Raw genomic sequence first — 13,750 nt, forward strand, 5'->3', positions numbered from 1 at the left:
GGCACCCTAGTTAGGGAAGGGTATGTATGTCAGCCCCCTGTAGAGCCCAAGGTGTGGATTGTTGCCCTCGGACCCTGGTTCAGTGAAAAGTCACCTCCACTAGCCTGGGAAATCCCTCAGCAGAGACCTCGTATAATGTTTTGTCCAGCACATTCTCCCCGGAGTCAGATGCTATGGGGAAGAGGAGAATCTTGTCACCATTTGTGCACCACAAGAGGGCAGCAAACCATAAAACGTCCAGCGTTGCCCGGGGCCCACAAGGGAGACCAACTGATCTTTGATTGCATCATTATAACCTAGTCAGAAAATTTGGGACCAAAAGAGGGCTCCTGTTCCTGACCTTCATTTTCATCCAAACACTACAGTTTACTTTAGAGCAGATTGTCCCAAAAACAGTGCTAGCAAAGGACCCATCAAAATCAACCATGTCTCTGACTCTTAAACCACATCTCTGACTCTTAAAACAACAGAAGCACATCCCACACCTGACGCCCGATGCCAGCGACCCCCCGGTGAGCACGCTCAGACAGCCCCAGCCTCTGCCCTCGGTTGCTCCCTCAGCCAGGAAGACTCTCTTTGGACTAAACTTGCTAAAATGGTGAGACGAGAAGGAGCACAAGAGGGGCCCAGAGTCCAGAGTGGGTGTCTGCCCCAGCAGATGCCGTGGTTAGCAGTGGGCTGGAAGGGGCCTTAACCTCATAGCTATGGCACAATAATTTTTTTTTTTTTTTTCCAAATGACATCCTTCCCGAAGGTGTTCCTTTCTGGCATGAGAGATTACAAACTTGAGTGCGAAGGAAGGTAGAATGGGGCGTGTCGGGATCCCTCTCCTTAGAATTGGGTGGTGTTCGGAGAAGTTGGCGGAGGACTTGGCCCTTCAGCCCCACACCTGCCCTGTGGTCCTCGGGCAGCCTTGATCTTGGCATAGACCAGCACTGCTTTCAGACTCCATACCAACCAGGGAGTAAGGAGGTGCCCACAGAAGCTGGTCCAGCTTGGAGAAACCCAGGCATCCTCCTCCTTCTCCCTGTGTAGCCCCCAAGGGGATAGGGGCCAGACTGAAGGACTGAGGCGCACCAGGCCCGGAAAAGGGGTTGGGAGATCTGGGCCTGGACCACAGGTAGGCTTGGGGCCGGGAGTGGGTGTGGGTGCCCAGAGTGGTCCCAACCAGGGTGCGGGCACCATTCAGCGGGCAAGGGCCTCGCTTCCATCCACCCCAAAACAACTGCACGGTCATACATAGCTTGTGTCCTGCAGGGAGTTAAAGATGGGGGGACTCCCACAGGGAGCCCTTTTGAAAGATGAAAAAAGGCCTGGAAAACTGGAGTTTCCTCAGATTAAACTGAGGTTTATCTCAGCCTCTCTGTTCCCTGCCCATCCTCATGATCTCTCTCACGGCTCCCAGCGCTTTCCAAGACCCGCACAGAGCGTAGAGGCAGTCCCAAGAGCCTACAGGTGAGAACCAGGAAAGAACACCACGTTTTAACAACTTTATCCTTCGAACTCTGCTTTTCCTCTTAACCCTCTATTAGAGCGAAGTTGGTGGGGAGGGGTGGCGACTGGGTGGCTCAGTCGTTAAGTGTCTGCCTTCTGCTCAGGTCATGATCGCAGGGTCCTGGGATGGAGCCCTGAATGGGGGGTCCCTGCTCAGCAGGAAGCCTGCTTCTCCCTCTCCCACTCTGGCTTGTTTTCCCTCTCGCTGTGTCTCTATCAAATAAAATCTTTTAAAAAAAAAAGTGAAGTTGGATTTTTCAGGCAGTGAGCAAGAAGGGGCAGGCATGGATGGGGTTGACAGAGGACAGCAGACTGGGATTCTCAGTCTCTTTTTTCTTTTCCTTTTCCTTTTTTTTTTTTTTTTTAAATCACTGATCATCTCAGAGTTAACTGATTTTTGTTCCGCAAATATCACCACTTTCTGGTTTCTGTGCAGAACTTGGACGGGGTTTTGGCTCTAAACTATAACTAGCAGAAAAGCAGAAAAGAGGTCAGTTCTTCCCAATCTCTGAGGTGGGACTGAGGGTCCACCACCCCATGCTCTGGTTCAAGCAGCCCCTGAATTGTTCCCTTCCAGGGTAGCAATTTTTAATCATGTAATTAAGTAAAAGAGCTATGTGTGCATTGCAGAACTCGGAAGAAATAGCAATTCTTAAATAAGTTACAAGAAAACATAGATCCTGAAAAACAAAAAAAAATAGGGGGAACATTTCGTACCACCCAGTGACTACTGCTATTAACACCTGTTGTATATTTGTGAGTCTATCTTCCAAATTGAAATCATACCATCCATGCTTTTTAAAACCTTTCTTCAGGGGCACCTGGGTGGCTCAGTGGGTTAAGCCTCTGCCTTTGGCTCAGGTCATAGTCTCAGGGTCCTGGGATCAAGCCCCGAATCGGGTTCCCTGCTCAGCGCCAGGCTCCCTGCTTCCCCTCCTCTCTCTGCCTGCCTCGCTGCCTACTTGTGATCTCTAGCTCTGTCAAATAAATAAAATCTTTTTTAAATTTTTTTAAATAATTTTAAAAATATTTTAAAAATCATTTAAAAAATAATAAAACCTTTTTTCAGTTAACAATCCACCTTTCCATGTCAGTAAACTTTCACCTTATATAATAGTCAATATCCAAATGTCTGCAGTTTTCTCAAGAAAAAACACCACCAACAACAGGTGTATCCAAATCCCACAGTCAGTCTGGATGAGTGATGGGCTCCCCTGGCTATTCTCCGGAGTTCGGCCCCCGTGACTTGGCGAGGCACTCAGGACCTGGGGCCAGGCAGTGTCACACCTCCGCAGGAGACCAGGTTGCCTCCTCATGCCATCAGGTGAGCATTGGGCTAGAACGCATGGCTGGGATGCTAGGGGCCAGGCTGGCCGTTCCGAACACACACGTGGCCGTCCATTCTGCACCAAAAGCCTCCAGAGCCGGGCTGTGGGAACAGGACTGGGCTCCAGGTTTTGCAAAGGGAAATGCAGGTTGTGCCAAGAGCACAAGGTCCCACCCAGAAGTTTGGCAAAGAATGACTTGGCGTCAGAAGAACAGGTGGGGATCGAGTTCCCCCTGTGTGGCCACCAGAAACCGTGGCCCCTTCCCAGGTCACTTTCCCTTCCCGGCTGTGCTCACCCTTCAACCTTTCCCAAGGCCAGCCCTGCCAGACAAGAGCTACCCCGAGTGCCTCTCCGGCAAAGAACACTTTCCCGAAGTATTTACCGACTAATTAGCACAGGTGGACACTGGTCTCACCCCAAATCCCGGAATATTTACTGTGGAAGTGGAATGAGAACAAAGGCTGGGGTTCTCTCGCCTTCGAGAACAATGTCCCACTGTCCATCCAGCACCAGATCCCTGGGGGACTGAACTCCTGACCTCTCTCCCCCAACGTTCCATTCAGACACCAAGTACTTACTCTTTTACAAAGTAAGAAAGGCCAAGGCAAGTTCTTCCCTTCCTCCCTTCCGTCTGCTCCCCTCCCTTCCCCTGGGCCCACTCAGCCCACAGCTCACTGTGGGTCCGCATGCTTCCCCGGTGACCTCACCCCGGATCTGGCCTCTGCCCCGGGCCTTCCCAATCTTCCTGGCCATCTCTGTTCATCTCATCTCTGGGTTTTGCAGATATCACACCCTGGATGCCTCATGGCTAAAAAAACTCTGCCACTTCCCCCAAGCCTCTTCTTACCCTGTCCCTGTCTTGGTTAGAAATTCCAGCGTGCTTGCCGACTGCTTCCAAGCAGAAATGGTCAGGACGCGGGGTGGGGCGCCCTGCAGAATGGAATTTCCCCCCATGCACACCCAGCGTTCCCGGCCCCCGGTCCTCGCTCAGAGGTGCTGCAGAGAGTAGGCAGCCCGTCCCTGGGAGGGTGCCACACACCTGCCTTCACTTCCCCAGAGTGTCCTACTGGTGTGTGGGCACCCGAATCGTCCGACTGGAAAGCCTCCACCGTGGCCAACTCTGCGGTGGCCTCCCCGGACTGCATTCTATTTGGGAGAAAATGTTCCAGCCCTGCTTCCTGTTTCTAATCACTGAGGCCCCATTGCCCTACCTCTCTGTCCCTAGCTGGGCCAGCCCCCATGACCGGGCTGTGCAGGGGGCTCAGACCAGGAAGGTGCCACTGTCCTGCCAGTGTGAGCAGAAAGCTCTAGGCTCCTCTGTAACCCAGCAAGCAAGGCCATCCTGCCTTCCTGGGGTCAGCCCCGCAATGGGGCGCCGTCTGGCCCGTGTAGGACCCGCTTCAGGCCACTTGGCTGCAAGCCTGGCCTCCCAGGCCTCTGAGAGCTCAGGCCCCCGGGCCACCCACAGCCCAGCTTCTGAGCCCGTCTCGAAGTCAAGGCGTCCCCTGGGGGCTCCCTGGGCGGCAGCTGGGCCTGTCCTCAAGTATGAAGACAGAAGAATGAGGAACCCCTCTCCTTGTTCCGGGGACTCTACACCCTGAAGCCAGCCCATTAAGGCCCTTGTCCCCCTCCCAGGAGCCTCATCCCACCCACCCTCAAGGATTAGGTCACACAAGAGCCTATAGCATCCCCCGGCTTGCCGTCTCAAACCTAACCCCTGGGGCGGGCTGCCAGGGCCCCACGAGGCCAACTCCCCCCGGCTGCAGGCACGGTGGCCACTGCCCCCAGGATGGGAGAGGCTCCCCAGACTCTGCAGATCCCACTCCTTCTCCCGAAATGCCTTTTCGCCCTTAACAACACGTTTAAAGCGGGGGATAATAGAAACCTCCTTCGGAGGGCTGTTGTCAACTACTTTTTCCTTTTTTTCTTTTTTAAGATTTTATTTATTTATTTATTTGACAGAGATCACAAGTAGGCAGAGAGGCAGGCAGAGAGATAGAGAGGGAAGCTCTCTGCTCTCCCTGAGCAGAGAGCCTGATGCGGCGCTCGATCCCAGGACCCTGAGATCATGACCTGAGCCAAAGGCTGAGGTTTCGCCCCCTGAGCCACCCACGCGCCCCTTGTCAACTACTTAATACGTGGAAAGTTCTTAGACGTGTGCCTGGCCTATAGTAAGCTCGCAGGAACTCTGACTGTCGTGTTCTTTTTCTCCCAAGCCACGCCGACCGAGGCGAACTCTTCCTTTTCTGGGCCCGGCCGCTCTTCAAGACCACAGCCGGCACCTCCTGAAATGCGCTTCTGTTCCAAGGACCCAACAGTTGGTTTTGACCATTCCGGACAAGGGTCCAGGCACTGGGCCTGCAGGCCTGGGGTGAGGTCCCTGGGCAGAGCCCCCATCCCACCCCCAATGGCAGGGGGAACCCCTGTTTCATCTTTTCCGTGGTTTACCAAGCACTTTGACATGGATTTCTGCTTTGGGGAGTAGGCAGAGCAGAAATGATTACTCCCGTGTCCCAGTGGGCTCCTCAGTGTTCAGACGCAGTGGGTGCCTCACCCAAGTCTCACAACCAGTAAGTGGCCCAGTTAGCCTTCAGTCCCAGCTGGTGGATTCCAAGCCCAGCGCCCGCGTCTCAGCACCAAGCTGGTCCACAACCGGTTAAGTGCATCTCCCTCCTCCTGACAAGCTGAGATGCCAAAGGAATTAGAGGCAGCCGCCCCCCGATGAAAAGCAGACGCCCTCCCCCTGGTCTCTGGACCAGCTCCCAGGAAAGAGAGAACAACTGATATGTGGCCCCCGAGGCCCACCCCACCCTGTGAGCTCAGCTCCTGGCAGAAAGACCTCGCTGAGGGGAGCCTCTCACCACAGCCAGGGCCAGACCGCAGGGCTCAGAACAAGGAGTGGCCAAAGCCAACTGTATTGCCACTAACCTCCTCATACCCTAACAACCCAGCCAGCCAGGTGCTAGTCTCGTTTTTCAGACAGGAAACCGAGGCTTGAGAGATGTGACTTGCCCAGCTAGCAAGCGGGGCAGCCCGGGACACCTGGGTCACATACAGCCTGGGCCTCAGCCCCGCTCACAGCTCCCTCCCCACCCACAGCCAGAGCTTGGGCCCACCAGGACGGCCCCCCCAGGTCCCATTATCAGGCCCCCTGAGTTCAGGGTCCCCTTGCTGTTGGGGGAGAGGGATCACCTCCCAGCCACGGCGAAGGCCCTCTTGGCCGAGGCTCCAGCAAGTCAAAGGCCTCCGGATGGGAGTGGGGCAGGGCTGAGGCAGGACTGCCGGGAGTGGCGATTCCCTGAGGAGGGAAGAGGCAGCTCCAGAGTCTCGGGCGCTCCCCGCTCAGCAGCTCAGCAGCCCAGGATTCCCCACTGGGGGCCATTGTACCAGCCGCCTCTCCCACCTCAATGACAGGAGGGACTGTGGGGCCCAGGGCAGAGCTGGGCTCAGGCCAAGTGAGGGTGTGAGTGTGGGGTAGTATCCGTCTGATCAAGCTCAAGTTCAGGGGTCCAGTCAAGGGATTGTTCACACTCTTTCGACAAACATAACCGTGGAAACAGCATGAACATTCCTCAAAAAATACAGGCTTTGGGGATGCCTGGGTGGCTCAACCAGTTAAGTGTCTGCCTTCGGCTCAGGTCATGATCCCAGGGTTCTGGGATTGAGCCCCGCATCCGGCTGGGAAGCCCGCTTCTCCCTCTCCCACTCACCCTGCTGTGCTCTCCTGCTCATTCTCTCTCTCTCTGTCAAATAAATAAATAAAGTCTTTTAAAAAAAAAAGTTCTCATCACAAGAAAAAGATGTTTGAACTCCGTGCGGTGGCAAACGTTACCTAGACTTCTTGGGGAGATCATTTCACAACAGATACAAATACCGAATCATTTCGTTGTATACCTGAATATGATACCGTAGGTCAATTATACCTAAGTCATCCACATATTTAATAAAAGATGGAGAAACTTAGGGTGCCTCCTCTACCACCGCCCCAGGGAAGAGGCTAAAAGAGCAGGTGCTTGGCGTGGGGTAGGAAGGGGTGGAATTAGGTTCGATCCCACCAGCAACGCTGTTGGGACTCACAGTGTACTGAGGTTCCAGGAACAGCCAGGAGGAGGCAGAGCTGCGAGAGAGGACAGTCTGCGAATTCTCGGGTCCCTGCAGACAGATGACAGACGCCAGCATGGCAAGCAAGGTGAGGCAACTGGACGGGCGTCAGCAGAGGGATGTACATAAGTGGGGTCAGCCTCCCTAAGTGGAGATCCCAGCTCTTCCAACGTTCTGACTAGGAGACCTTGGGCAATTCTCTGAGCCTCAGTGTCCCCATCTTTGAAATGGGGATGGGATGAGCACCTACCTGGTGAGAGAGAGAGAACTGAGCTCCCGCTGCCTGGAGAAGGGACCTATTTTCCCCGAAGGGGTGAAGGGAGACCGGGGTATTCCAGCCCACAGAGATGGAAATGAGTGCATTTCAGGAACGGGAGGAGTTACCGAGGCTAGGCCTCTGGGTGAGCCTGGGGTGCAAGGATTGTCACAGAAAACACTGAATATTTTCATTTTTGGTATGTGTCGGACGTTCCACGTGCTACACACACCCTCCCCACGGGTGCTCGCAGAACACCTGGAAATGGGGCCGCAGGCTAAAAGGCTCAGAGTCCCATTCATGCAGCCAAAAAATATTTAAAAAGCACCTACTATGTGCTGGGCCGCGGAGACTCGCCGCTGAGCATGGAGCATGCCTTCTAGGGGTGGGTAGATAAGAAACAGATGCCCACAGAGGGTGGCAACAGCTCAGATGCCAGGACCCAGAGTAATGGGGGTGGGGAACACGGTGATCGGAAGGCTTATCCACAGAGGAGCTGTGTGGGTTGACAATGATAGAGGGTGTGATCAAGAAATAATCTGGGTGGAGTGTCCTGGCCGAGGAAACGCCAAAGCAAAGGTCGAGCAGCCAGCCGCACTCACTACCCTGTGCGTAAGGCGGCCAGGGTGTCACCAAGGGCTGAGTCACAGGGAAGCGACACACACCTGACAGGAGGGACACGTGGGGACCGGTCACTCTGGGTTGTGTGGACCAGAGGTGATTTGGGATTTCATTCTAAGTGTTGTGTGAAGCCAAGAAGGGTTTACACAGAGACTTGACATGATCCCTGATTGATGTTTTTAAAAGGTCACTCTGGCTGTTCTGGGGAGAATGGGAACAGGCCACTTGCAACTGTCCCCGTGCCCAACTCGTGCCTCGCCAACTCCGGCCTCCCTCTGGGACCAAGGGATGCCTGCTCTCTCTAGTTATCCCATTTCCTGGCATTCGGGATCTACCCGGAAAAGACCCACCAGTGACCAGAGGAAGGTCTGTTACAGCCCGTGGTGCTGGTTTGTCAGCATTTTTGCAGACCCCAAGGGTCCGTGAGATTCAGAGCATAAATGCATAGACCCGTATTTGCCCGTAGGAGCCTGGGTGCATTTATGCCTGGAGCTGTAAACTGCAGGGGCCAAGCTCTGCCCCGCAGCCCAGCACAGCAGGGCACCCCCTGTCCCACCCCCTGGCAAGCATCACAGGACCTGGGTTCAAGTCCTGTCTCTGCCCCACACTTTTGCAACCCACAGTATCTCTCCCGTCCAGAGATCCCCATCTCCAGAGCACAGAGAGTGAAGCAGAGGTTCCCTGCGGCCCTTCCAGATCCCAGAGGCAAGAACAAGCCAGAGGCAGCTATGGAGAACCATCTGGAATCTCTGAGTCCAGGCCCTGGGCCTCAGCCGGGGCTCACCACCAGGGCAGGGATGCAGCAGCCCTGAGCCCGCCCCACTCTCCCAGGGCACAAGCCAGCCATTTCGAGGCGCAGAAGTGACATGGTGCCCGGAGGGGACAGCACGGGCGCTTGTCTGGGGGACCGACAGAGACCCAGGGACCCAGCAGGCTCCTCTCGGGTGGGACACCCCTTGCCTCAGACTAAGAGCCAGAGGGAGCTCAAGGCAGTCTTCCCCACAGCCCGCCATCCCTGTGCATCTAGGACAGCTGCAGTCCTGCAGAGCCACGAGGCCGGCCAACCCGCATCTGCTGACCACGGCGGCTCCTGTCCCCCAGGACGGCTGAGAGCAGGGCTGTACGACCCACCCAGAGGGGCCTGAAAGGTGACCTGCCACGTCTGTGGGTGGAAAGAGGCCCAGGGCAGCGAAGGTGAAAGAGGACAGACACAAAAGGTAGGATCTGGGGTGACTCACCCCTGAACAAAGAACCTGCAGAGTTAAGCAAGCTTCCTGGGAAAGGGTAAGAAGTATTAGGTCAACCCCCAGCCTGCTGCCCAAATCCCCAAAGCTGGCCTGGAAAGTGAAGGGGAACCAGTTTCCACTCGCAGAACAGGGACCTCCATCGAATGGATTGTCCCCACCCCTCAAGAGAGCTGGTCCCAGGCAAAGAACCAGCTGGCTCTGCCAGGCTCCACGGGGACCAGCCCCGGTTCCCAGGCCTGTTCCGCCCTCTCACCCTCCAAGTTTCAGCTCATCCGCCTGGCTGGCTGGGGAGCCAAGAAAGGGCTCTGATCCTCTACAGGTCATGGTCTGACTCACCCCCACCCCTCCCTGAAACTCTCAGATTCAGCTTCCAGAAACAGCTAACACCAGGCTCACTTCCCACCTGCGTTCGACGTCCAGCCCGCGTGGGCAAGGGGTGCCAGAGGGTGCTCTCAGCAGCCCCAGAACCATCTCTGCTGGCTCCTGCCCTGGTCTGGGGCCGAGGGACAACTTGCTCTGGGAAAATGACCAAGATCCCCGTGGGAAATCAGAGCAGTGGCCGCGGACACGCCGCCTCCTTCTCCCACCTTCCCACCCCCGACCCCCACCCCTGCAGGTAGAACAGACAGACTTCAGCCTGGGGAACCAGCACCGCCAGGCGGCCGCAGCAGGTCTGAATCCGGGCGTCTCTCCTACAGGGCAAGCACCCGAAGCAAGAGGCACCGTGTGTGGCTTCTAATGGCAGAAAAACTGGGAAAAGTACAGACGCCCGTCCATAAGGTACTGGTAACTCCAATTATATGACATCCTACAAGGGATATTCTGGAATTGGAAAAAAAAAAATCAAGTACATCTCTAAGTGCCAAAGTTTCAAAAGATATCCCAGACACAATATGAAGTGAAAAAGGCAAGATCCAGAGCTCTGTGTATTGAATGATACCGTTATGTGCGGGTTCTTCTATATTTGACACTCATCCCACCCGTCCATTCTCTCCCTTTCTCTGAACTACTCTCTGCCCCCAGGAAGCTGACCTCTACGGACCACAAAAGTGGGGTTCCCTCACTGACTGAGGTGGGAACAATGTCAGTTGGTTGAGCCATGGAACATTCTAGCTATAGATCAGAGGACGGGACCAGAGACAAGTTGAGGCGTTTCTTCCCTCTGATCCTTCCTTTCCTGTTCTGATAGTGGCTTGTGCCCCACAAGGCCCACAGCTGCAAATATGGGGAGAGTGGACCCGAGGCCCTCCTAGTTGATGTTCCCACCCCACGTCATATCAAACATTAAAATATACCCACTTCTCACACTATGCATAATTTTGGCTATAAACTTTTGAAGGGGCTTATATAAACTTAATAATTCTGATCCTGAAACATATTATGCATTTTGTTCACACAATTGAAACTTCATAGCTTCCTACAGAAAGCTAGGTCATAGCTGAATCGAGTTACAGTAAGCAAGGTGAAATGATGTTACCTAGATAAATATTCATTACTTACAATTTTGAGGATTTCTTTTCCTATTCTGGAGCCTGTGGATACATGACCACTAGGGGAGGGGGGCATTCTCAAAAATTCACAGGACCTGGGCCTCATGGCTGGTGGCCAAAATGGCTGGACCGTCCAGAAGTTGCCAGGCCCTCCTGGGTCAGTGCAGGGATCAGCCCGAGGAGATGCCAAGGCAGAAGAGAGTAAACCAAACCCACAGGGGAAAATCCACTCTGCTCAGAGGTTGCTTCCAGAGCAAGCACAGAGCCAGAAGCCCAGGGTAGAAGGAGGCTGAATTCTGCAGCTTGCCCAGTGAGCTGACCCCATGAGTTGCTCTCATGAACCTGTGGCCTGACCGCCTGACCAGTCCCCCTTCAGCAACCCAGCCAGATGGGCAGGATCAGAATGGCCCACCCACGCCTCCACCCTGTTTTCTGGGCCATGCTGGGACTCGCAGCAAGCCGGATGCCCGCACTGGCTGCCCCCCAGCTTCCTGCTCACTGGGATACACCGAGCACTGAGCCCAGGGGCTGAACGTCTGGCCCCAGTCGATACCTCTGGCCCTATGGGATGGGAGCTGCTGCTGGCTCATACCCTCCCACCCACCATTTCTACCTGACCCTTAAGTGGGTTCTGCAGAGAGGCTCCCCAAGGGGCAGTGAACATGACTCACCAACCTGGCACACGTGCACACACACACACACACACACACACACCTGAATGCTCAGGGGAGACCGGCAGGCCTAGGGCCTTATAGTCCAAGTCCCCAAGGGAGACTTCTGGATCCCCTGGGACCCTCAGGCCCTGGCTGAGGCTCCTTCTCCGGCTCCTCTCATGGGCCAGAACCAGGCATACCCTCCGAGGCAGACTTTCTGGTCACTCCCCCGGCCCTGCCCCTAAAGTTCTAGCAACCTGGGGTCAGGGCTCACACAGACCCAGGCACAGCCAACACAGAGTAGAGTTCCGGTTGGGGGCAGGGGTGGGGAGCACTGCTGTCAGGAACCAGGCAAATTCACTGTCCTACCTACAGTGCCAATAACCAAGCGGCTTGTCTTCCCTTGGACAGTTTATCTTTGCACAGTGACCGGGTCACTGCCCAGTGTAGCCGGAAACGGTGGCTCCCAGCCCTCCCCCTGTGCTAAGGCAGGCTCGAGGGTTCTGGCCTGGAGTTCACAGTGTGTGGGGTTTCAGGATTTGAGGAGCAAGTGTTCGAGTCTAAAAATGTCCCCCAGCCTCATACCTGGAAGGCCACTGCCCCGGGAACAGCAGGGGTTGACTGTCCCGGAGGCTGACCAAGGGTCACATCAGAGCCTCCTAATGGCAGGAGAGATGTTAGATGTTAGGTTCCCCAGCAACCCAAGAGCCAGCTCTTCTGTTCCCAGGACCTCGAACTAGGAAGGTGGGATGCAGGGAACAGAGTCTAAGGCTGTGGGTGACATGCTGGGAGACCCACAGGCCCCAGTCACTCCCGCCACCAGCTCACAGAGGGACCAACCCACTAGGGGCAACACTGAGAGGACTTCAGGGTACCCTGGGGCATCTAGCATGCGACTCACACTCCTGAGACTGAGCCCGAAAGATGGGCTGGCCTCAAGAGACCAACCAGGTCACTGGATCGTGGATTCAGACCCAGAAGGAAGGGGGTATTTATATCATGGGGGTTTTGTTTTCTTTTCTTTTAATAATGAAAAGCTTTTTATTTTCAGCTTTCAGTGGGTTCTTTTTTTTTTTAACCTCTTAGATAAGTAGCCCCTCAAATAAACCTACCATGAATCAGTGATATTCCCAAAGTAGAGGGAAATAATCAGACTAAACCTCAGGGGCCTACTCTGATGCACAGAGCTGATGGCCCCAGAAGGAGTTGAACAAGGAAGAGAAGGACCTGGATGGTTGATTGACAGACCTGGGGAGACCCTCAGAGATCACCAAGGGGGGAGCACCCTCAGAGTTATGTCTATGCCCATGTACTTGGTGGTAGACATGGGGCTGGGTCAAGATGACCCCAGGGAAAGTGAGACATCAAAGACGTGTCTCCAGTTTATGTAACCAGTTGGTTGGTGAGATCATTTGCTGAGATATGGAATCCTGGGGAAAGATCTACCAGGAGTAGGAGCAAAGATCATGAGGTTGACTTTGTACAAAGTGAGTTTGACGGCCTTTGAAAAATTTAGGTGAGGATGTCTAGCGGGTATTGGATGGTCAAGGCTACAGTTCTAAGAACGCTGCGGTGGAGATAAAAATTAAGGAGTTGCCTTATCGTAGGAGGTAACTGAAACTGAGCAGGGATGACGTGCCCAGGGAGAGAGTACAGAGGAGCGGGGGGGGGAGGGGAAGGAAGAAGGAAAGGAACATGGAGGAACAGAGGAACCAGAAAAGGAGCCTCCAGAGAGAGATGGTGGGAACAAGAACAGGACGTGCACAGTTCCCCCTGCTGCCAACAAACCATGGGGAATAGCACGGGTGGCCCTCAATGGCACGGACAGAGGTCTTTCACAAAGGCGGCATTTTTAAGATGCTTGACCTGATGAACTATCTTGATGACACTCATCAGGCCGTTCTCTGCACAGCATGGTCACACCATGTGTCCAGGAAGCCCTTCCTGCTTCAGGGGAAAACACATGGAGAGACCCTCGCTCTACAAGTCTACAACTCAGGGGACATGAAAATACTCCTGGGCATTCCAAGCCTCTTGACATGGCTTACGTACAGGTGGACCTCAGAGCTCCTCTTTCTTCGTAGAAGCCCACCTACCACCTCCCGCCCCAGGATCAGGTCAGGAATATGGGTGTCAGCTAAGCCATCGCTAAACCATGGCAGCTCAGCATGTCGTGGACACACCATGGGAGCTGGAAAAAAAGAAAAGCTCATCCTGATGGCTTAGGCTAAGTACTGAGTATGGAAGTGGATCCTCCCTGCCCTGGTCATGCACGAGTAGACTTGGACAAATTGAAAGATTTGTAGACTTCCAAATTGAAAGGCCTTCCTCTTGAAGCTTCCCAGCAGGGACAAGCAAATACAGTAGTCGGCAAGGTTCATTCACAGAGCACGCTCTCCACACCAGCACCACTTACGTGCAACAGATCATAGTATCAGGCTCACCGTACAGACATGGAACTCAAGGCAGAGAGGGGTTACCTGCTTCACACAAGATAATACAACTAGCATTAACCATGGATCCGGGATTCAACTCAGCCCAATTCTAAAACCTGTTCCGC

At 54.4% G+C, this 13,750-nt stretch overlaps 1 long non-coding RNA gene across 1 annotated transcript; it reads right to left on the reverse strand.

Moving 5' to 3' along the window:
• Nucleotides 1–66: 66 nt before the first annotated feature.
• LOC125079234 (uncharacterized) lies at nucleotides 67–3,745 on the reverse strand. Its single transcript, XR_007121073.1, has 3 exons — nucleotides 3,670–3,745; nucleotides 2,782–2,923; nucleotides 67–171 (listed from the first exon to the last, which is right to left on the reverse strand). It is a non-coding gene; the product is annotated as an uncharacterized LOC125079234 (long non-coding RNA).
• Between the last annotated feature and the right edge of the window lie 10,005 nt (nucleotides 3,746–13,750).

Source organism: Lutra lutra, chromosome 10 (genome assembly GCF_902655055.1).
Source record: "Lutra lutra chromosome 10, mLutLut1.2, whole genome shotgun sequence".
In the NCBI taxonomy this organism is placed as follows: domain Eukaryota; kingdom Metazoa; phylum Chordata; class Mammalia; order Carnivora; family Mustelidae; genus Lutra; species Lutra lutra.